This window comes from Astatotilapia calliptera, chromosome 13 (genome assembly GCF_964374335.1).
Source record: "Astatotilapia calliptera chromosome 13, fAstCal68.1, whole genome shotgun sequence".
NCBI lineage: Eukaryota > Metazoa > Chordata > Actinopteri > Cichliformes > Cichlidae > Astatotilapia > Astatotilapia calliptera.
Genome location: NC_137434.1, coordinates 26,696,610 through 26,721,145, shown reverse-complemented (window position 1 = coordinate 26,721,145; position 24,536 = coordinate 26,696,610). Strand labels below are relative to the sequence as shown.

The window sequence follows — 24,536 nt, the reverse complement described above, 5'->3', positions numbered from 1 at the left end:
CTGTGACTAACTTCCTTTTGTATACATTGCAACAATAACATGACCTCACTTCAAAGAGCAAAGTGTAATTAGAAGAAGATAAGGTTTGAGCTGAGACCTCTTGGTGTTTTTATCAGTTATCAGAAGAGGAAGTTTGTTTGTTCATTTATTCATCACTGTCATAAATAATAGTGTTTTTAAAAAACACAACAGAATTTGTAAAAAAAATGCTGCGTGTATCTATTGTTTTCCAAAAGTAACTGATAGCGTTTTTAAGAGTTTACCTTTCTTTGTCTGTAGGTCACCAGACTGGCCATGTTCTTAGGAAATATGATTTACTAAGGAGCAGTAAAACTGCTGAACAACGCGGTCTCAACACTTTGAAATCACACATGAGATATCTTATATTCTTAAGGTGCCATAAAAGATATTGGACATGTTCCATGTCCCAGGTATAAACCTTTATTTTATTTTATTTTATTTTATTTTATTTTATTTTATTTTATTTTATTTTATTTTATTTTATTTTACTGTGACAATAGTAGTTTGAGCCTCCCATATTAAAGGTCTTGAAGTATGCTCAATCATACAGGTAAGGTCTGAGAAAACTGATTCTGTTCATCTGGATGTTATATTCGAAATGCAACATCCAGATGAACAGAATCAGTTTTCTGGGATTCCCATATGAAAACATCAGTTTTGACTAATGCCAAATATATTTTTTAAAAAATTCAATAAAATGCGGTAAGCTGAGGTAGTTCAGGCGTCTCACTATAATGCTTCCTGGATGGTTTTTTGGTGACGTGTTTTGGGCATGTCTACCTGGGAGGAGACCCCTGGGGAATCCCAGGACTCTCTTCCGGATGCTGGAGAGATTATGTACTTTGGCTGTCTAGGGAACGCCTTGTTATTCCCCCAGAAGAGCTGGATCCAGTGGACAGGGAGCAGAAGCTCTAGGAATGTCTGCTTACACTGCTGCCCCTGCCAGTATTAGTATAACTGATAGAACAATTTATTTTGCTTGGATATAATTTAACGATGGATAAGTTAAAAATGATTGATTCACAGCATTGATTTGTCCAGATCCATGTTGTTCTCCTATAAGACTCATTTAACTGTTGCAAGAACATCTGCTAAACACAGCTCAGATATAACGCTCATTAAATCACAACGCACACTGCTCTCTTTCTAGGAGGATTCTTCATTGGAAAGATCTGTAGATTAGTGAAAAGTGGATTTTTATTATAGTTGCGTTGGAATTAGGCAAAACAGAAACTATTGTCCTTCAGAAGGGAGAGGCTAGGCCATCTGTGTGAGCTGATGTAATGCCTTGAGTGAAAATTAGCTCGAACTCGGTGCCATTACCTTTAGATTTGGGGAAACCTAGCATCAGAGAAATTTGTAGAATAAAGCTTTGTAGCCTTGGTTTATTTATTTTTTAAATAGCCAATTTTAAAAGCTAAACCTGGATCGTTTCCTTACCTTAACCACAAACTGTTTGTGTCTATCCCTAACTAAATGTGAACAGTGAGCGAAAGTGAAACTTTAAATTGGGCCCAAAAAAGCCTCAAAATACAATCTCCCATCTACATGCTGCCCACCTTATAATGTGACCTGTTTAACTGAAAATTGCTTATAACTGTGGGCAAAAACAAAAAATTATTATTTTTTTTTATTTCTGAGGAACTTTCAAAGGAAGAAGTGACTGGTCATATACATCAACATTACAGAAATATGGACTTGAGAAACAATAATCAACAACTAGATGGCCTGATTAGTTCCCCTGGGCTCTGAGGGCAACAGCAGTTTTTTTTTTTTCTTTTTCTCCAAACAGTCCTCGCCACAGGGGCTCTAAACCTGCATGTAGCCCAAACCTACTCAAACCTGATTAGTCAAGCTCAAAGTGTAAAATACCTTTGCCTAGGGAGTCTGTATATGCACACACAGTTGTGGTCAGAAGTTTACACACACTCGTCATGGTCATAAATGTCATGGTACTTTTTGGTTTTATATAAATCCTTTGAACTTTTGTTTTTCAAAGGTGGAATGATTGTAGGGTATACATCTTTAATGATTGATAAAACAAAACAAAAAAAGAATTGCACGCACAAATTTGAGTTTATTTGGGATTTTTTTTTAGGTTAAGCCTAGTTCAAACTAGGCTCATATATACATATACACCCCCACCAATATATGTTTAAATGTCTTTTAACAAGTTGCAACTTGTTAGCCTACACCTACGTTCCTAAACCTACGACCACCTGTGTGGATTAGAGAAAAGAAAAAATAAATTTAAATCTGTTGTTCTGTACAACGTCGCCATCTTGGAAAAAAAGAAATGCCCAAAATTATAATGGCAATTTTTAATTTATACATTTTTCAACAAAAAGTGGTTAGTTACGGCCACAGGAAGAGCACTACATTTAAAGCACTGCCTAGTTGAGTGTAATGTTTCAGTCTTTCTTATCGTCCCTTGTTGATTTATGTGGATCAAACATTGCACCAAATATTTTTTGCTTTTTGCAAAAGAAATGGGGTTTTTTTTCCTGTATTTTTTTTCCTAACCCCCTCTTTTCTCCAATTGTCTTTGACATGGATTTTTGTCCTGGTGGCATATTGAGCTTGTGTGTGTTCTTGCATATCTTGGTGTATTTGGCAGGAGGCTACAAGGGCAGTGAGAGCAGGAGTGGGGTTCTATGATGAAATTCAGTGGCAATTTGAAGTCTCCAATCATTGAACCATGTGAGAAAAAGAGGCAAAGGGGAAAGCGAGAGAGGTGGAAAGACAGAAATAGGTGGGAAGAGACAAAGAGAATGAAGAAGGTTTAGAGGAAACAGGAAAGAGGTGAATAGAGCCTAAGTAAAGAGAGGGAAAAGGTAGAGAGAGAAAGACAATTAATGGCTTCATCACACACATTTAACTGAGAGACGACATGAAAGCGTTGCCTCAGTCTGTTTATTATACAAAAACAGTGTGTGTGTGTGTGTTTGTGTCTTTGATTCCACAGTTGCATCTCTTGCAATTTTGTGTGTGCGCGTGTGTTTTTGTGTCTGTCAGTCTGTGTAATTACTCTCATTCCTTTCCACACACTATAGCTGGAGGTTTTGCCAAGTTGACATTCAAGCTCTTGTGATAAACAACTCGGTCAGATTTGTTTGGCTTGCATGGTGCTCTGTGTGCTTCTAGGGAGGGCATTTGAATCGCATTCAGTAGGGGGAAACACAGCGATATGGAAGAAAAATATCAAGAAAAGGCATGAAGGAGGCAGTTGTAGAGTCTGGGCACTAGTTAGCACCGTTTGGCAAGGAGTGATGAGAGGTTGCATCATCAGAGAGAGAGAGGGAGAGAGAGACGGAGGGAGATCACCTACTGGAAGCATCAAAGCATTTTAACCTTGATGCTCTCTGTATCACAGCTGGATGGCTGGATGTCAAAGAAAATCACACAGTCTGGTGACCTTGAAAACAAAATCATTTGCATTTTTACCTTTTAACACATTTAGCGGAGGTTTAGATCCAGACAGACATACAGTAATCCCAATAGTACAGCATTGCTCCCGTGGTACTGCAATATTGCTATGCCTGTGGCAAAATGATTAAAAAGAATAAATAAATAAGGATGCCTGTGAAGCAAAGACGGAAACACACAAAAGCTTCATGAATATATAAGAATGCTAAGTACTTATTATGTGGCAAATATACTGTGGATGTTTAATACTAAGCAAAGGCAACCAAAATATACCTTCGTCATATAGATCCTTTTTTTCTCTTTAAATAGCATGAGACATGCAGAATGTCTCTAAAGATGCTTCATTTTCAAACCAAAATGCAAGAGGAATACAAAAAGGAAGCGTGCAGAGCATGTTTATTTCTCCCTTTCTGCCTCAGGCAGTTTAAACTGAACACATTTTCTTTTGCACTGTGAGTTCATTTGAATTCAGTCATTTGAAAAGATAAAGTCTTTCTCTGTCACTTTTTTTTCTTTTAAAAGCAGGAGCTCATTCTTTTCACCTTGTTTGCTGAGCGCTACCCAAAATTCAAACAAAGCAGAATAAAACACATGCCAGTTTCACGGTTCTGCATTTTAATACTCTATGCAGCAGTGTGAGTTGGTTGTCTATTGCCTCATTTCAGAAGTTGAGCATCACTCCATTTGCCTGTAAACAAAGTGTTGATATGTGCTGCTCACTGGTGCAGTTGTAAGATTTTGCAAGTTCCAAGTGAAGGATTTTCAAATACCTTTGATTAAAATAATGCACAGGCAGAATTGTGGTATGGAAAAGCAGCTATGGTGTAGTTGACTGCTATCTCACACTGTTGTTATGACTGGTTATTTCAAAAGCTGACTACAGTTCCAGTGAACTCTCAGCCTTTCTGTCACAATGAGGCGGAAAGGCTGAGAGCTGAGACAATGAGACATTGTTTTCATCTGAAATATCGCTCGTTTTTCATGCGGATGTTGTGGCTCTGTAAGCTAACGCTGAGACTGTAGAGCAAGAAGACAGAAAACATTTTAGAAAAATATTAAATAGTAATAATTTTTTAAAATGTAATACTGATAGCAGTTTCTGTTACAGCTCGGTAAAAAAGTGGTAATAGTAGGGTAACAAGGCACAAACAAGAATGTAATAACATGGTAAATACTACTCAATTACCAAAGTAATGACTACTTAATAGCCAAGAAATATCAACAGTTGAGTAATATTACACCAATATTACCCCCAAACTGGGGATAATAATGTGGAAATAAAGAAATTCACATGAGACAAAACCAATTGCTGATAGTAGTGTAATACTTAGGTAGCAATATGATAACCTGCTAGAAATAAGAAAGTAATGTCTGTGAGCTTGAATTTTCACATTTTTAAAAGTTTTCACTGTAATAACCTCATAATTAATAGGTAATATTGGCTCATGTCATATTTGAACAGTATTACTATATTACAATGCTTGAATGAATCCTACACTAGGTTCCCAGCATTCTGCTTTGCTTAAAAGCAATAATTTAAATATTATGTTCTGGATTAATAAATGAAAACATCTATGGTAGTTTTGTCTAATAAGCTCTAGTTCTCTATTCATATTTACAATAATAATGGTCAACTTATTTCAAGACAACCTTACTTTTATTCAGTCTGAGTTTTTATTTCTTTATTGAAGAACTAAGCTAAAATTTGATGCTAAGGCACTGTTAGATACTCTAATGTGAGCTAATAGTATGTAGCTTAAGTTAATAACAACAAGACAATATAACTTACCTTGCAGTACAGCCGTAGCTAGCATATGGATTTGATTCCAGATATTTGTGTTATAATCGACTGGTTTATACAAGCATGGATCTATGAGTTAAGCCAAAAAGGGGGCAAAAGGAGGCTAAAGTTAACAGGTGTCGCCCCACTTCTTCTTTGTCTTTATCCAGTGATAAAACAGAAAGTGCAAACTCCCAGCATTCTGCCACCTCCTGGCAGGTGGCTCTTTCCCGCAGTGCCTAGTGTTGAAGGGGACAGTTTAAAGTGACCAACACTCACAACTATAAGGAAAGCATAAATTATTAAACTAATTAATTACATTTCATAAAAATCCATAATAAACCAAAATAACTGCTGTACATTTTCTTTCTTTATTTTTACTGCAATGGAAGCAGAGTGAATGGGGGAAAACTATTGTCTGATCACCACATTATTAGGTTCTTATTTCTCTCGTGTTTCCCTACTATTACCACTTTATTACTGAGCTGTAATAGAAAGTACTGCTGTAATACTTTACCTTGTTTGTCATTTAAAGTGAGAATGTGTTCCACAAGGTAGTGTGGGTGGTCCAGTAGTGTGAAGGTTAAACACAGTTCTTTCACTCTGCTCATCACAGCTGGTCAATGTGTTAAATTTAAAAAATTGGGTTTGCATTTATACTTACATGCTGATTAGTCTGCATTGCTCTCTCACCACTAGTGAAACTGAGCTGATCACATTGGACATGGTGTTAATAAATATTGAATAAAAAAGTACTTTTACTGGAATGCAAGAAAGAGAGAGAGAAAATGTCTGAACCTCATGAAAATTATAAAATATACATAGACAGGAATCATGCATTACATTAGCATTGTGAGAACGCTAGTTACAAATACCGTACGTTCGGTTAAACTCTACTTCACAGAAAAATTATCCGAATGCTAATTAGTATAGCTGTTTTAATTCAGTTCAGTTCAGTTCAATGAATTTTATTCATATAAAATTAAGGCACTTTATATTTTGGGTTAAAGACCCTACAATAACAGAAGGACAAATAATAGTTAGACTTGCCCCTTTGAGATAGCACTTGGTGACATTGGGAAGAAAAAACTCTCAACAGAAAGAAACCTGCTGCAGAACCAGGCTCAGGGAGGGGCTGTCTGCCATCACTGGTTAGGGGTGAGGGGAGAACAGTGTCCCCACATACACAGACAACATATGATTACCAAGTGGACCTATTGTTCACTCACCAGCCACTTTGTATATCTTCCTAGTATTGGGTTGGACCTAGTTGGAAATATTCCACAGAGACTTTGGCCCATATCGACATGATAGCATCACACAGTTACTGCAGATTTATTGGCCTCACATCCATGATGCAAATCTCCCGGTCCACCATATCTGAAAGGTGCTATTTATGATTGAAATCTGGTGACTGTGAAGGTGAGTTGAATAGAGTAAATTTATTTTCATGCTCACAAAAACAGTTTTAGGTGATTGTGAAAAGGCATGTAACAATGGTGGAAACAGCATGGACATGGTCAACAACAATACTCAGGCAGGCTGTGGAGTACAACCAATGTTTGGTTTGTAGCGAGAAGCTGAAAGTGTGGCAAGAAATTATCCCCCACACCTTTACACCACCACAGCAGCCTAAATTAATGATACAAAGCAGGATGGCTCTATTCTCTCTTGTTGGTTACACCAAGTTTTGTTGCAGCAGAAATCAAAACTAATCAATTCAACATTTTTCCAATCTTCTACTGTATTATCTACTCTGGTAAACCGAAGTGAATTATACTCTTAGTATCCTGTTTTTGATTCAGTGTGTTGTGTGCTCTGAGATGTTCTTCCGCACATTTTAGTTCCCATTGCCCATTTTCCTCTGACCTGTGACGTGAACAAGGGCATGTTTATCCACAGAACTGCTGCTAACTGGATATTATCTCTTTTTAGGACCATTCGCTGTAAACCCTCGAGATGATTGTGTGGGAAAATTGCAGTAAATCAGTAGTTTCTGAAATACTCAGAGCAGCTTGTCTGGCACCGATAATCATGCCACATTCAAAGTCACTTAAATCACCTCCCTTCCCCATTCTGATGTTCACTTTGAGCTTCAGTAGGTTGTCTTGATCAGGGTTAAAGAAGCCAGGAACACTAAACATATAAAGGCTAATTTACATCAGGGCTCTGCTTGAAAAAACTGAAACAGATGTAACTCTGTCTGTGAAGCTGACGAAACCTAAAAAAGACAATTCAATTAAATTCTCTTCAACAGTAAAGACTACTTAATAGTTTAATGAAGGTCAATAATGAAGAAACCAACAAAAGCTAAAAATTTTAAACCTGCTCTTCCAATGTCTTTTTTTTTTATCCTGTTTCTCTGTGGATATGCAATAATGTAAGTGTCAGTTTCTATATTTTGAAGGGGTATCTTTCCATGCTTGCATCTGTCTACCTACATGTGAGTTGGTACAAGTATGTCTATCTGGTTCTACCACTGTCCATGTTTGTGTATGCTCTATATGTGAGCCTATTCAGTCCTGCTGTTTTCAACAGTTTGATGTGAATGAGAAGTGACTGTGTTAAAAGCATTAACATTTTCAAACCCCGAATCACTAATCAGGATGTTGTTGGGGAGGAGAGGCATTCGGCAGAATGCTGCATTATTTAGCATCCACTAGTTAGCATCCTCAAAGAAGAAGCTCACTCAAACACATGCAAAAACACACACGCGCACACACACACACACACACACACACACACACACACACGTAAATGTGTTTTTTCACACTTTTTGATGTATGAAATACTGAAATGGGAGCTAGGCAGAGCACATTAAACCACACAATCGCAAAATCTCTCAATAATGAGGAAGAAACACATACACAGATTTTTTTTCACAATGTGCAAATGCATACACACATTTTCTCTCACTCAGATCTCAGATATACATGCAGAGACATCCTCAGACATCTCGTCATTGATTCAACCTCTGATAGGTTTCGGCCACAGAGTGGAGGGGGTGATGAAAGACAGCAGCAATAAGAGACAGACAGGTGGGAGAGAGAAGGAGAGATGGGGGAGTAAAACAAGAGGAGGCAGAAGGGAGGAAAGTCTGTTTGGGAGAAATTTGTAGGTCATTATCTCTGGATTTTAATGGGGATGTTGCATATAAATCCTTTGTGTGTGCATCTGTGTGTGTGTGTGTGGGTGTAAGAAAGTGAGTCCTGTATCCTTTAGCGCTTCTTTATTCTTTTCACCTCCCTTTCTCCCTTCTTCACCTCCATATTTTCTCCCTATAGTTCTACACTAGAGACTGTCTTTCAAAACACCAGAACAAAAGACAAGTAGTATTTTCTGGTGTCATGAGGAAACTGTACTACTAAATATATTATGAGATCAACTGGAAGAAAATATTTCTAAGCTTGGTCATTTTTCTGCTTTAAAATACCCCAAATAACATGGATTCTTTTATATTAATCTCTTTGGATAACATGAAAGTAACACCCTGGTTTGAGGCCAGTTGCTGTCATGTTTCCAGTTTTCCAATTTTGTTTTTTTAAGCAGCTGAAGCACAGCAGCACCTATTACCAGTGAATCATTTTGCATCAGTACTTTGTTAGGTCAAGGATGTTACGCTACTCTTTTACTCTCAGAAACATTTTTAACAAACAGCTTAACAAATAACTGGCTAAGTCACACAGTCAAATACCAACAAGATGTGATTCAGGCCACCCAGTGAAGGTAGCGTTGGGACTGTGGATTTTGAGGTATTATATGGTGCTTCTTTTTTATGCTTTGTTTGTTTGCTCTGTTTGTTTTATTGTTTCCCATTTTTATATTTATTGCTGTTTTTCTTTATATTCTTGGCAGTTGGATCGGTGGGGTGGAAGGTTCAAATGCCACTATAGGAACTTTATTTAAAATTAAATATATTCTGTGTCTATTTGGTGTAACGAACTTTAGTTTAACGAGTCTTAAAAAATCTACGATTAAACATGTTTCTTTGTGTAGCTTTAATTTCCTTTAATGTGTGTTCTGTTTTGCTGGATGCCTCCTTTATGTCATCGTGTTGTCAGTTCTTTGTCCCCCTGTTTTTTTATCCTTGATTGGTTTCAGGTGTTTCTGTTACCCATGATTACCTTCAGTGTGTCTTTGTGTAGATATTGCTTTTGTGAGATCACCTTTTTGTTTCCCTAGTTTGACCTGTTTGTCTCGGTGTTCTTGTTTAGAATTTTTCTTCGTCTTTTCTTTGTTTTTTGAGCGTTTTCCTTCAGCCTAAATAAAAGGCTACTTTTACTTTATCTTATCAGCCTCTGATTTTGGATTTGGATCTTTTCAACCAAACCCTGAAGGTCCAACATTAGCTTTCAACATTTGGCTTTCATTTACTCCTCAGAGAAATGATTGCCACAGATTTCCTGTAAATCTTTATCTGCTAAATTGTTGGCTTTGTATTCATAAATAACATAATTTGATTCAGTGTTAAGATAAAGCTGTTTACTTAAGCAGCTTTAATTTGCACTGTCAGACAGCTAATACAGCCACACATCTGTCATTAGTGACTGATTAGAAAAAAATCAAATTCTTTCATTGTTTGGTTCGTTTTTTTTCCCTCCTGATGTATGCAGAATTAGATAAGATAATTAATAATGACAGTCATGGGCTTGAGCTTCATTTCAGCATCGGGAGGAGGGGTTGGGTGGGGTAACACCCTATACATTTTTGAGCTGCAGGCACAATTTCCTGAGTCCTGGGGAAAAATATTCTTGACTTTTTGTTTTTATTTGTTTTTATTATACCTACTGAGTTAACACACATATAGGCATAAATTTGCTCTGCTCTGCCTTTTTGTGTTTTGTCTGTTGCTCACTCCCCCAGATGTGACAGTCAGCATGTAATGATTGAACCCATCTGACAAGCTGGTTTGCAAACAGCAACAATTCTAAACTTATGGAAAGATGTCTGAATACCTGACTTTCGACCCTTTTTTCCGTGTGCCTCCTCCCTGATTATCAACTGCCAACACCAGATGAAATGCTGCAGCTGCTGACTAAGATCACAAAACTCCCTCTGTCACAGTTGTTTACCACAAAAGATTGGTTATGTGAGCTCATCATTTATGTTTTGTGAGTAAAAAGACCCTTCCTTTTCTTCACAGTTGATTCATAAATCTTGTCTTTTATGCACACCCCCAACCCCCACAGAAATGTTAAATCTACACCTATGATGTGAGTTGTGGATGCTTTACATTTGAGCTTTTGGGATTATGTATGATTTAGCCTATAGAGGTGACACTTTCTTTCTGTTCACATTTAAATGCAATGGGGCGATAATAACAGAAGCTATGTCAAAAACTGTGGGGATTAAAATAGGGATGGAGGAACATTAAATTACATGTAGCTAACATACAAATATAAATACTTAGCATGTTTGTTTTATATTGCTCTTTTGGCTCCTCATCTACCTTTTTTATTACCCCCCCATCCCATTCTTTCTCTTCCTGAGTCACCCCGGGGCAGTATTTCACATTACTATGTACATCAGACACAGGAGCTCTGGATGAATACACCTCATTCCTCTTTGCAAACACACACATATATTTATTATTACACACATGCACAAAGGGCATGCAGTGATCAGTCATGCCTGAAAACAGATCCTTTTTCTCATCGGAACACATGCAGAAAACACAGAATGATACAGTGCAGGAATAAACATGCATTAGCGCACACAAAGATCATTGTGGTATCTTGGAATACACACACAAACACGGACAAATGGACACAGAAACAAAGAGCTCATCCAGAGCCAAGTAATGTTGACAGCGACCCTGCTATTTTTAAAGGGCACACTTCACAAGATATCATCTCCTCATCATTTGTCCTCAGGGATCTTGTCTATTTACACAACACAAAGACACACAGACACACACACAAATGATGTTAGACGCATGTATAGTAACACAAAAGATTTTCACACGCATGCACACAGGAGGGGTTAATGTCCTAACATATATCTCTCTTGATTGGTGTGTCGTAACAATTCAAGCTGGTTAAAACTGAAATGACTTTTTTTTTTAAACTGAGGTCATAGGAGAGGGAGGCCTTGTTTGCCCTGGTTTCATTTTAACAACATTTTCAGATTACAAAAGCTCTCTAGATTTTACTGTAAATTCAAAAATAACGTGAAAGATACAAATCAAGTCAGTCTCCAGGTTAAAGGCTGGACTTTTTTCTTTAAATTTTAAAGAAAATTCCTCTGTTTTTCCTTCTAAGTGCAAAGTGGAACAAATATTATACTGCATCTTTTAACAGGAAACTAGATACTAGTACACTTTGCAGAACAGGCTGGTTTCAATCCTTGTTTTAACTGCTGTTCTTAAATTTTATAGATTAATGTGATGAGAAATCAAGAACAGGTGTCAAGCTTTAGAGTCACAGCTGACTGACAGCATGAGGGAGAGTTAGATACCTCAGCTTTTCAGATACAGACACAAACACTAAATCATACATCTGCAACTCAGTCTGACCTGTTTTAAAACTGTCTGTGGTGATGAAGCAAGATGCCCACAGTCTGCCTGAGGCAGCCAAGCAGAAAAGGGTAACTTGTCTGTTTGGCTCTAATTTGGGTTTTGATAGCTAGTAAATGATGTTATGGCCACAAATCTTTTTTTTTTCACTTGTAGCCATAACATATTTAAGATATATGGTGGATCGGCATACAAGAGCTCTTTTACTGGAAGCTCCATTATATCTTTGTTTTACAGACGATACACTTTATTTTGCATGTGTGTGGATTTTATATGTTCTCCCTGTGGATGGTTAGGTTTTTACTTCCTCTTACAGGCAGGTAGAACAATATAGATGAGCTTTTTAATCTGCTTTCGAAAATTTATTTTTCTAGCAAAAATAATTGTTAAAAATGTTACCAGTTTTATGATATCACCGGGATCTGTGTTGTGGGCAGCAGTCTAAGTGGACATGCACAGACCTTCTCCCCAGCCTCTGGTGAGACCAAGGTGCTCCCAAACCAGCCAAAAGATGTGATTTATCTGCAAAAAACGCAGAAATAAGCTCCTGAAACCATCTAACCCAATACTCTCCACCCATTGGCTGCTCCTAGAAATCCTGTTTATAATAATTATGTACAGAATTAGTGACAGAGTGCAGGTCTTGCAGAGTCCAACACCCAGTGGAAACATATCTTACTTATTGCTGGTAAGAACTAAGATGGTTTGTGAAAAAAGTTGTCTTTAAATGTGGCTTAGAAGATTTTTTTTATGTGCGTGTGTGTGTGTGTGTGTGTGTGTGTGTGTGTGTGTGTATGATCTATGTTGAGTGTTGTGTTCATAAATAGTTGGTTGAAAATAGACAAGGATCAAGATGGCTAAATGAAGCCAACACTGACTATAAATGGGAAGCAGCCGTTTACTTTGTAGTAGATGATCTAACTTTATATTACTGTAAATATGTGTGTGTGTGTGTGTGTGGGGGGGGGGGGGGGGGTTCCTCTGCATTAGTTACAGTTTATATTATATAAAATATTTGGACCTAAGATTTGGGGGAAAAAGTAGAGATTTGAAAGAAACATCAGACATGGCATTTGATAATTCTGCCCAACTTGCTCTAGGAACGAGAGCCAAAATACAACATTTAGTGGAAATCAGGGCTGATGTGCATAATGTGGGTGACTAGAAACATGGAGGCTATGAGTCTCTAATACAAGCTTGCCAGGACGAAGGGTCATCTAATCGCATCCCAGTATGTTTGACCTAAATGTACAACAGCTGCTAAGAATGATCTAAAAGTAAAGATATGCAGCTTTTTCACATGAAATGAATCTGATGCAATAACACACTGAGGAGGTCTGTACAACCATTAAACCATTTCAGTCACTATGCTGAAATTTACTGACAGCCATTTACATAATGCTTTTCTAACAGCCTTTTTGTGGTGGTTAGGCGATTAACAAATGTGTTGCAGCATGACTAATGAATCATGACTGAATTTACATGCTGAAATGTATTTAGTGATCAGCTTGTGCAGTAAGCATTGAAACATTGTTATTCGGCATGGTGTGAGGTGGGTGTATAGCACGGAGGATTTAACAGACTCTAGCATGTACAAAGTGTAATCTGCAACAAAATAAAGTAGTTGAAGGCTGATGATTTCAAGGTTAAACATTTCCAAATCAATTTACGCATTCAGTTCCTTAAAGTTACAAATCTAACCTTGGTGTCCTGACTTGAATAGAATTACTTTTATCTTTATTTTTTTCAGTAAGAAATCTTTTTCTAGCTTCATTTTAACTGGTGCAATGAAGATTTTTAATGTTCTTTTCAGAACTTGTTCCACTGAAAATATATTTTCAAAGTATTTGTTAGCAATATGGATGGGATTCAAATTATTTACTAAAGAGATAGGAAGGACTTCTCATCACTTAAGTAACTACTTCACAGTTCTTCAACTGTAGCTCCATGCTTTTGTCATCCTATGACATGCCTTTATACTCCACTTCACTTGTCAATATTCTGTATCTTCTTGGCAGGCTCTGTTCACAACCTGAAATCCTACATCTGATGATGCAAGTACTGGCCAAATGACAGCAAGAAAGACTCATTCCAGTCACAAGAGTTGTAATCATTCTCTTTATCAGATAAAAATGTGAAAATTTGATGAGGAGAGATAAGGAAACTGCAGTTTTTCCCAATGAATTCATCTTAAAATAAAAAATTATGTAAAAAATACATTTTAACAGTAACTTCAAAGCGTAAAGGTGTATATCATATTTTGAAGTAGAGTAAAACTTTGGCTAGAGGCATAATAAAAATTCACTCTGCCTGCCTTATTCTCTTGAAACCAATATCTGTTGAACACCTTGAAGGGATTTCTTCAAGTTTGATGGAAATTTACACTTGCATTCAATGATGAAGTGATTAGACGGTAATAGGTCAACAATCAAGGTCATCCTGTTCTTGCAAATGAGGTATCTCTGGGGTAGGGAATCTCAGTAATGCATCAAGAGAAGTTTTTTTTTTTAATTGAAGTCGGTTGGGGTTTCTCATGTGGTGTCAGAGATTGGTTCCCGACGATATCGGACATACTTACAACCAGTAAGGAAACGTCTATCGCCCAACTACTTAGCAGTGGTTCCTGGAGCTTGCTGGCTGTCACTGGGTGAAACTGGTTGCAATGAAGGTGCTACAATGAAAACCTCGTATTGATCGCTTGGTTGCTAGCATGGTGGCCTATGTTTGTTTTGTTTTTTTCACGTTTGTCTGCAAATACTTCTAACTACTTCCTGAGCAGTATAGTAAAACTAGGACAAATTTCAACTCAAAGCAGAAATAGAGGTTAGCCTTCAAAGTAAGACTTTTGCCTCAGCCCACATGTTTCACAAGCATATTTAATTGAAAGTCAAATGCTCACCATTATGGTCCAGTTTGTGTATTATTTTTCTCATATTTCACACTTGTCTATAAACAGTTTCACTGGTGTTTATAGACAAGCCAGTTGGTTCCACTTAAAATTTGTATGCAACAATTTGCTTGTGACCAAAGCAGAAAAAGGACGTTTTTGCAGACTAGTTACAGAATACACATTTTTCCCTAGCGACAGATGGTTGCCAAGGGGTCACCGACTGGTCTCTAGGTTTCTGTGACTGGTGCTTTATTCACTTGATCTTATATTCTCACCATGATTACATGTTGACTTCATGTGGTAAGTGGTCATATATATGGAAAACCTCAATAGACATTAGTAATCAAATGTCAAGTGACCTCACAAACACGTTTTTCCTTCCTCAAGAAATTTCATGCAAATGTCTAATGATAATGATGTGATGATAGTTTATGTCCACATGATAAAAGGTCCACTTCTCTGGAAAAAATCGAATTCAATGCCGTCACTGTTCTCACACTATACTTAAATTTGATTTTATACTGATTTGATGCCCACCTATTAAATTGCTTTAAACTCTTCTAGACAGTCTTCCAGACTGACATGAAGTTAAACTGACTGTTGGAGGCATAAATGCGTAAGGTGATCATTTTAGTTTTATGTGATAATTAGGTAATATTCTGATATACTGGATGGGCAGATGGGCAGATTACAATGCTCTAGTCTGTTGCTTTTCTAACTATGTGCTGCCTGGTGCTTATAGATAACAATGCAGGGAATGGAATTTGTTGTGGTTCATTGTAGTATGGTTTTTTCGTATAATGAAGGGTTGAGGAGGATAAAATATGATGCTTGTCTCAAGAGTAGATGAAAACTGTCCAAAACAACAACAAAGAAAATATAAATGGGAACTATAATTTAAAAGAAGATGCACTCTTTTAGAGAATGAGCCAAAGATTTGAGGCACAGAAAGCTTAACAAATACAGACATTTATCTTCTAAACTGCTCATTAACAAAATGACTTAATTTTTATGTCTCTTTTCAGTGTTTAAATGGATTTCATCATTCTTGCCCGCTCGACATAGCTTGTCATGACAATAGATTTCTATGTCGAGTGTAGTTGGTTTTTTTTTTTTGAGTACCCAAGAGCAGGGCGCAGGAGGAAGATGTACAAAAATAAACATTTATTGCTAATAAGTCAAAGAAATGCATAGTCCAAAATCTTCTATTCCAAGAAAACAGAAAAGGCAAAGTCCAGGGAATTAAGAAATCCAAAAATCACTAGGATCACAAGCTCAGGAACAAACTGCTGCAGATACCCAGCTAAATGGATGATGCAATACTGAACAACTGAACAAAGGAATTATAGAAGTATTTATAGACACACACTAATGGGGGGGTTTAACATAGGAGTGTAAATTAAATGCAAATGAAACTAATAAAGAGCTGCTGAAAGCAATAAAGGGAAGACAGTCAGCAAGTAAAACTAAAACAGGATGCTACAAAAAACCCACCGCAATCTCAACGAAAACACAAAGAACTAACAGAGACACACTAACTAGACTCCAAAAGTATTAATAATAAAACTAGAAATTAATCAAGATTAAGATCAAACAGAACAACCAACAGAGACCCAAACTCAAGGCTTCTGTATGTTGAGGTTGGACCAAACCAAGCAGAACCAAACCAACAAACCAGCAGATAAGAACTAATGCTGGATTTGCAGTAGTATTGATGGAAAGATCTGTTTTCTTAAAGTGCTAAATGTAGTGCTATTCCTGACTGACTCCTTCACTATAATAATGACAGCAGAGTTGCATGCTTTGCTTACAATAAAAAACGAGTGAGACAGCAGAGTATTTAAGGAGAGGTGTGACCGCTGATACTGGCAAAATGCTAAATACCAAATGCTAGTGTAGGTAAAAGATAAAAATAAAATCAAGAGACTGGTTTATCTGAGCAGATCTTAGCAGTGCATATGTCGGCGTAACCACTTTCACTTATTGTGGTAGTAACATAATCATGTAGCATGTGTCTCATAAATGGTCTGCATATGTTACATGGTTGGTGTAGCCGCAGAGTCATGAAGCAGCAGAATTCCTTGTGCAAAAATTACACGGATGTAAATCAAGCCCAGTTGTGAGCAGTTTTTCTCCTAAAGAAAAATAAGTCTTCTGCTTATAAATTAACAAACATGTCAAAATTTCCAAGTCCCTGTTGGCAGTTTTGAAAAACAAAAATTATTTAAAGGGAAAAAACATATGGTTCCTTACAGTACGAGCGTGGCTTTCAAACTTTTAATTTATTATTGAAAACTAAGTCAAAATAAAACTGGTGGATCTTCATTTAAAATAAATGCCTTGTTGAAGCCTGTGGGAGTCAGCTGGACAAACTAAAAAGCCAATAATTTACTCTGAAATTAAAACAACTTACTTTTACTTTTAAAAGCTGAATTTGCTTAAAGGTCAGCTGCAACTGAACCCTTAAAAGAATGATATTTGTGAACCTAATAGGGAACGTGTTTCTTTTTCAGAAACGTTGTTGCTTTTAATCGTTATGAGCAGTGGGAACATACTGGAACAGATAAGTAGGAAAAGTCCTGTGTCGTGTGGACCCACCTTTGAGGTAGTGTTTTCAACAGGGATCTATATTTATAGGAAAAACATTATATGTGTTAATGATGAAAGTGGACCCTCTAGGCACATAGACACTATTTAAGAAACATCTGTCATGTTAGACATATTCCTCTCTTGCTCATCCTTCTCTTTCTTCCCTCTCAGTGCTCCTTGATGTTCAGCCCCCAATGGTCTTCTTCCAGTCAAACCACTAGTGGGGGAATATCGCCCGTTTCCTTACATGTCATGAGTGGAACGAGGATGCAATTTTTAGTGCCAAAGTGTTATTTAGGAAAGTAGGCCAAGAGCATGAGGATTTTTGAAAAGACAGAATGACAGAGATACACTGAGGGGTAGAGGGAAAGAGATGTGTAAACAAGAGAGTTTCCATCATATTTGTGACATTTTGTTTGTTTGTTCTTGAGACAACCCTCAGTCTTGTACATGTCGCCTTGTTTACTGAAAGAAAACAGACAGCCAACATGAGGAAAAAATCTTCCTCTTATTTCTGCGCTTGTTGCCTTTATTCACATACATCACTGCCTCTGCTCTGTAAAACTGAGCCCAATTAATGGGTGATTTAAAGAGTGTCTTTTTAGATTTAACAATGGTTATGATGTGAGCATGCAAATGTCATTAAATGTTGCACACAATGTAAAGGATGCAATCTTAATTTTCATTAAATCTAACGATGGACTAACAAATAAAAAACGACACATTTTCAAACACCATCGTTCAAGCTTTCTTTGTTCCCCCTGATGTGCAGCTGCCATTCAAGTCACTAGTTTCTTATTTCTTATCTGTTTAAAATGACAGTCTTTCTATCTCTCTCTCTCCCACACACACACACACACACCTACACACACACACACACACACACACACACACACACACACACACACACACACACACACACACACACACAGTCATTTTCCGACAGAGAAGGAGTGAAGCGGGTGAAAGATTTTCCCTGAAGGTAGATGTTACTTGGTCAGAAACAAGAAAACACTTAGGAAGGGTGGTTCACCAGGGTGGAACAAGAATACTGAACAGAGCAGACAAGACTCTCGAATGCAAAGGCAGCATGACGTTTTTATAATAGTGCAAGACCCCTTCATCCTCCATTTCGATAATGGAGTGGAAAAAACTGCACACACAAGGTATTCACACTGCAAATTAAATGGCCAGAAATTTGTGCTTCCATCATTTTGATTGGTCAGATTTTAGCCATCTCACACCTCTGCACTTCTTTTCTCCTCGAGCTTTTTGCACTGTTGCTGTGCTTCATGCAGTGCTGAAGTCAGTTTTAGCAATACAGAGAAACTAGCAGATTTTTCATTGTGTTTGCATAGTGAAAAAAACTTAAATTAGGGCTGTGGGTGGGGCTGCTTTGTGAGGTGCGGCCTCATACATGACATTTGTCTGTTTTATAAAGTCTGTAATCCTCTTGTATAGAACATACACAGCACAGGCTTCACAGAAAATCCTTCATTAATTAAAGAAGTTCCTGATTAGAAGAAGCTTGCATTGTTTTTGTGAAGGCCGTCTGTTTCTTATTTGAAAAGCAATGACAAACAGTCCTTTTGTCTTAAAGTTTGGACTGTGTCTAGAGAGAAAAAAATAACAGTATTGCCCTCACTAATCAGATCAGAGAACTGAGAGCAAGAGAGAGACTGTACATACACAAGTACTACATAAAGTAGATTTAAAGTAAATGTTGATGTATGATGTCTGGAAAAGCTGCTCCCAGATGAAATGACAATATTTTATGTAGAACTGAGCTGAAACTGCAAAATAAAATATAAAAGAAACAAGAGACAGAGCAAACGGGGAGAATGAGAAAAAGATGACAGAGAGAGGGAGGGAGGGTGAGATGGGAGTGAAAAAGAAAGGCTGGACTGCTATTGCCACAGGAGAGGTTTCAATTTAAAAACACACAGCCGGCTTTCCTGTCCAATTCGCCAAATTACTGACGAACAACTCACCCCCGAAGAGACGGGGGGAGTAAGATAAGGAGTGTGTGAGTGTGCGTGCGTGTGGCAAGGCGTCCCTCTCATCTCATTTTCCAGCTTAGACGACATCTCTCTGTCAGATACACTCACACACACATACACACACACACACACAAAGTCAGCCCTCTGAAATATTTACTAGCCTCATGTGGGGAAATCTCTAAGGATTATCCCCAATAACCTGTTTAACTTAATCCTTATCTCACACACATGAATAATAAATCTCTCCCCCACTCCCCGTCGCTCTCCCGCTCTCTGAGAAGGACCGAGAAGTAACGCCTCTCTCACCTTACTCTCCATCACCCTCCCTCCCTTCTCCTATCTCACACACTCACTCCATCTGCTTCATGAACATGAGCCGGCTGCTTTCTCTGCCTCTCCTAGTGTTTTTGAGCTGTTTTGACATATGCACTCCCTCTCTGCTTCTCTTGCTCTCTCCCTTTTTTTCTGTCTTTTCACCAATCCACCAATACCTCCCCATACCTCCATCTCTTTCTGTTTTCCCCTCCAGGACAGGAAAAGGAGCAGTAGCTGGGAGCACCAGCGGACAACACTGACCAGAATAACAGGAAGAGGAAGTGGGCAGTGACCTGTGTGAGAGAGGACTGCGGTCAGACAGCTGTGGTTCACCATTTTTGGGTCTTGGATGAGAAAACCACATCAGAGGGGAGAGAGGAAAAGAGAACAAGAGAGACTCGAAACCTGTTGGATTCACACCTGCGGAAAAACCTCGACAACCTGAGAAGAGAAAGAGGGTGACAAAGACATTTTGGGGTAAAAACTCCACTGTTGGAGTAGCTGGAGCTTTTACTTTTTTGATAAAAATCTTACTAACTAAGAGACAACTGTAATACCCACTTGAGTAAAAACTGATAATTATCTGATGAGTGGGGTTTTTTTTATATTTGATTCTCAGTTTTTCTTTGGAAATCCATCTCTGGGATACAACTTAAGAGGCATCAACCCATTTTTCATCATCACAGACTTTCTTATCTCTCTGGCAGTCCAGGAAGGGATTTGTACAGAAGCCTAGTAAAAATCTAACAAAGAGAGAAATCCCTGCTTGTACACCTGCTGCTCTCATTCTACATCAGGGGGAAAAAAAAGGAGTACGAGAGAGGAAAAGAAGTAGTCGTATCAGTAGGTGGTTTTTGCCTCTGTTGAGCTCATGACCACCCACCAACCACTGATTTCTACCTGCGAAATTAATAAAGCATAACTCAAGTCTGAGCAAGTGAACACGTTGAAGGATTTGGGCTTCATTTTATACCTCGACAAAGATCTGAACAGCAGTTCTGCCTGGCTTCGACTTCAGTTTGACTGGTAAGTTCTCTTTTTATGTCTTGGAAAGAAAAATACTGTGCATGTGTGTTATATACGTGTGTGTCTGTACCTGAATAATGAGAATGTGAGTTGGTGAAGGGTGTGCGCTTTCATGTTCAGCAAATGGAAAGTGTGAAGCAGTTCTTTCTGATTGAAAAGCAGTGCACTGCAGCGTACCCAGAAAAATGTAGCCCAGATCCCTTTAAAACGCTACAGGCTACTTTCCCATTCACTCCAGGGTGAAATGCTCATGAATACTTGTAAAACTGCCTCCAAGAAGGTACAGAAATAACTGAAAATGATGGTTATAACCCCTTTTAAGGACATGCTGTCAGCCCCCGTCACTGTTCACATATGCTGTGCCAATGATCTCGGACAGCTCTGTGTAGATTTGAATGCTGTAATTGAGTGCTGTTCTCCCCCCCAGAGGCTGGGCTGTCATTCCTGGAGACAAGAGGTTATAACCATTAAAACAATACAGGATGATCCGGAGACACAGCAGGAAAAATTTAGAACCAATCTCAGTTCACCGGGTGGTCTTCAGTTATTCAATTTTGAGGAGTTAAACAATGAAAAAAAAACTTAACTGTCAAGCTGATGTCAAGTTCATTTGCGATTAAATATTGATGAAACAAAGTATGACGCACATCTAATATTAAAAGGTAGCGTAGCTCTTGTCAGTTGAGTGGTGTCAATTTGTGAGCTGAAGACTTCCTTGCGTTATAGTGAGTTTAGGCTCCCTCTTATCAACCTTTCAAGCCAAACTGTACATGAAAGGATAGAGAAAATAACACCTTACAGTAAAATTTTAATTTCTATTAGGTTATTCAGAGTGTGCTGTAGTTGCCTGTGGCTATCACTACACAGACAAAGTGTTTCTGTGTACCTGCATATATGCCCTGTATATATGGGAACAGTTGTTTTGTAGTACTCTGGATCTATGGCTCAAAGTGATAGAAGTGATTTGATTTGTTTGTTACATTGAAAGCCGTTGATGCAACTAAACCCAGTGGTCTAATTCCTGGAGAGAGAAATCCTTTGGGTGCCATCTGGGAGACTTCACCCTCCCACACACACACACACACACACACACACACACACACACACACACACACACACACACAAACACACAAGATTCATGATTAGAGCCGTTCATTCATTCAGATATGTCAGTGTGGTTGACAAGCTGTCCAGCTGTGGCGATGTTAGCTCAGCTGAAGTTACTGATTACTACTGAAAGACCCAGTTAAGGTTTTACTTAAAGGGACTGACCTGTATTCTTTGTTTTACACAGTAGACCTTATTCCATTGTGTATCTCCACAATGTCATTTGTTACTTCAGACTTTTTTAAAATGTTTTTGTTTCTTTTTTTTGTGATCGCTTGAGAAACTGATTAATAGGAAAATGCCATCAATAAAATTAAGAATAAAAGTGAGGAATAATCCAACTGGTCTCCAGCTCCCACACTACTATGCCCACTGTGGGGAATTAAAAGCTTTCCAGTGCAGCAAACTGATCTGATCTGGCAAATCAGCATTCATGTATTTATTGTTTTTACATTCAGTCAGCACCACTTAGAGTTATGGAGTATTTACTGGAGATGAAGCTCGATTTTTGAGAAATAATTAGATTATAAATATTGCTCATAGTATTTTTGGTCATTTAAATTATGTTTAATTTGAAAGGAAACTCATAAGTCCAGTATTTAGACTCATTTATTTTGTTTATCTGCTATGTAGCGCTGTAGTTGCAAAATTTGCCTTCAGCAGAGGGGCTGACAGCTGAGTCCAAACCAATGAGGATAAGACTTGAGGCTTTAAATTACTTTCAAATGACTGTTTGTTATCACCATCGCTTATAAGCTGGCCAACATCAGTCATAACCAATTCACTGTATGGAAATGGGATTTGTCTGATGTGACCCAGTGACTGTGTCAGCGAGGACGCTGTGTGTGCGTGTGTGTGTGTGTGTGAATGACTCCTGGTGTGACTTTCTGGCAGACAGATTGTTAGAAGCTGCTCTGTGATTAAACCTGTTTTAATCTCTACAACACACACTACACTATTCAATAGGCGAAGATCACAGATCTGAGACTGTGAAATCACTCTGCATTCCTACTGCCCACAAATAAACAACCTCCTGATTTTAAGGTGACAAAAACGGCTAAAAAAGCTAAATAGTGCCAAACACTGATATTTGTGTAACACAACCTAAAGACTGATGGTGATGTGTTCATTAAAAAGAAACTAGTGTCCCTTTGCATGTATAATTTGTTATTTAATGTACAAAATATGATTAAAATATCCAAACTTGGGGAAGACAGAACAGATAAAGACATGAATTTAAATGTGATCAATAATAGCACTAAAGTGAGATAGAATTCATTAAAATGGTTCCAGCTCTGCTTTGCTTTTCGCCAGCTCTCAGCTATGAGAATTTGTTCAAAAGAATCAACAACTTGGTCGTGATCTGGAGTCCAAGCAAATCTCATACTAAACCTGCTTCATATTACGACAACCTCCATGTTAAATAAACCAGCTGATAACTTTAATAGATTATCATGTAAATGCCACTTACATGATCCCGCTTTTGCACACAAACGTTTAGTTTTATTTTAATTAAAGGTACAGATGATGATTATCCACAGCAAAGATATGATGTCTATGTGGTGATTTGTTGTTGAGATCTTTTGCTTCAACACAAGCATTGGACAGATGTTACTGAATATTGATTTTATATGCTCAAGTTATGCATATTGAAATCATAAATTAGTTACAATTTCATCTATAGACATATTATTATTATATTATGGCAAAAAGAATCTGAAAGGAATCATCATCATCAAGGATCTTACTTTGTCAATTTAATACTGGAGGAACAGATGCCACTTCTCAAGACCAGATTGGTTTTAACAACTAAAAAAAGTGATGTGATTTTAGAGCGTTGGAACTAGTTAAACTTGAATGGACACATTTTTATTTTAGTCATTTTAAATGTTTTAGTTATTTAGTTATGAGTTATTAGGTTAAGATTTGTCTTCAGATTTCCTGCCCATTAGAGGTGGTGTTTTGAGTCGCGGAGACATCCTACCACTGTGGCACCCTTAATTAAAACTTTTGGTTTAGGATAAGTCAAAAACAAAGATAGGAAAAAGTAGAAGTAAACTTGGTAAGTGTAATTAACTTCTTGCAAATCCAAATCTGCCTGAATTTCTTTGTGAGAAAAAGTCATTGACTCAAATCCACCAAGTGTCAAGATATGCTGAATGACAGACTGAAGGAAAGACAGATTTCTTGTCCCACCATAGTGAGAAAGGATTAAATCAAATTATATTTCCATCTTCAAAAACACAGACGCGACAACAGGACTTCAACGTGAACTTCAAATACCCTTCAGCGACCGCTAGGATTATGAAGTCTTGTTGACTCGCTTCTGTGCTTTAGCCTTTGGTAGACTGAAGAACTAGGTCAGACCTGTCTGCCAGTCACAAAACATCCCGGAGAATGACAACTGTGTCTCTGAGTCTGTCTGTTTCTGCTCCTCTGTCACACTCACACACACTCACTTGCCTGCGGACAATGTACAGATGTAATTACAGATATTCCTGAATGTTATTTATTCTTCATAGCTCCGAAAGATGCCTTTGATAAATGATGCCATAAATAACTTTGTATAATCCTCAAGTGAGATTTGTGTGTCTGACACTTGCAGTTTACAAAGTGATTATTATATAAGCTTATATATATACTGTCATGTATTTAAAAAAACAAACAAACATACACTTAAACTGAAAACTCCTGTAACTTTTCATACATCAATCTGCATGTCTGTTTTTACATTTTTAATTCAAAGAATTAAAAAAACTTGAGTTAAACTATAAAAAAGGGGTGAACTTGGGTAAACTGGGTGCACTGGTGTGTTTATTTATCTGGGTTCTTATAAGGTGCTAGATCTGCTTTTAAGGTGAGACAGAG

General features: G+C 37.7%; 1 protein-coding gene across 1 annotated transcript in view; it reads left to right on the top strand.

The window, feature by feature from the left end:
• Nucleotides 1-19,749: 19,749 nt before the first annotated feature.
• The window catches only part of cdh5 (cadherin 5), a 32,392-nt gene continuing 27,605 nt past the window's right edge, over nt 19,750-24,536 (top strand). The window contains exon 1 of the mRNA XM_026189707.2: nt 19,750-20,561. The gene's annotated coding sequence lies outside the window, so the exon portion shown is untranslated. The remainder of the gene's footprint in view (nt 20,562-24,536) is intronic.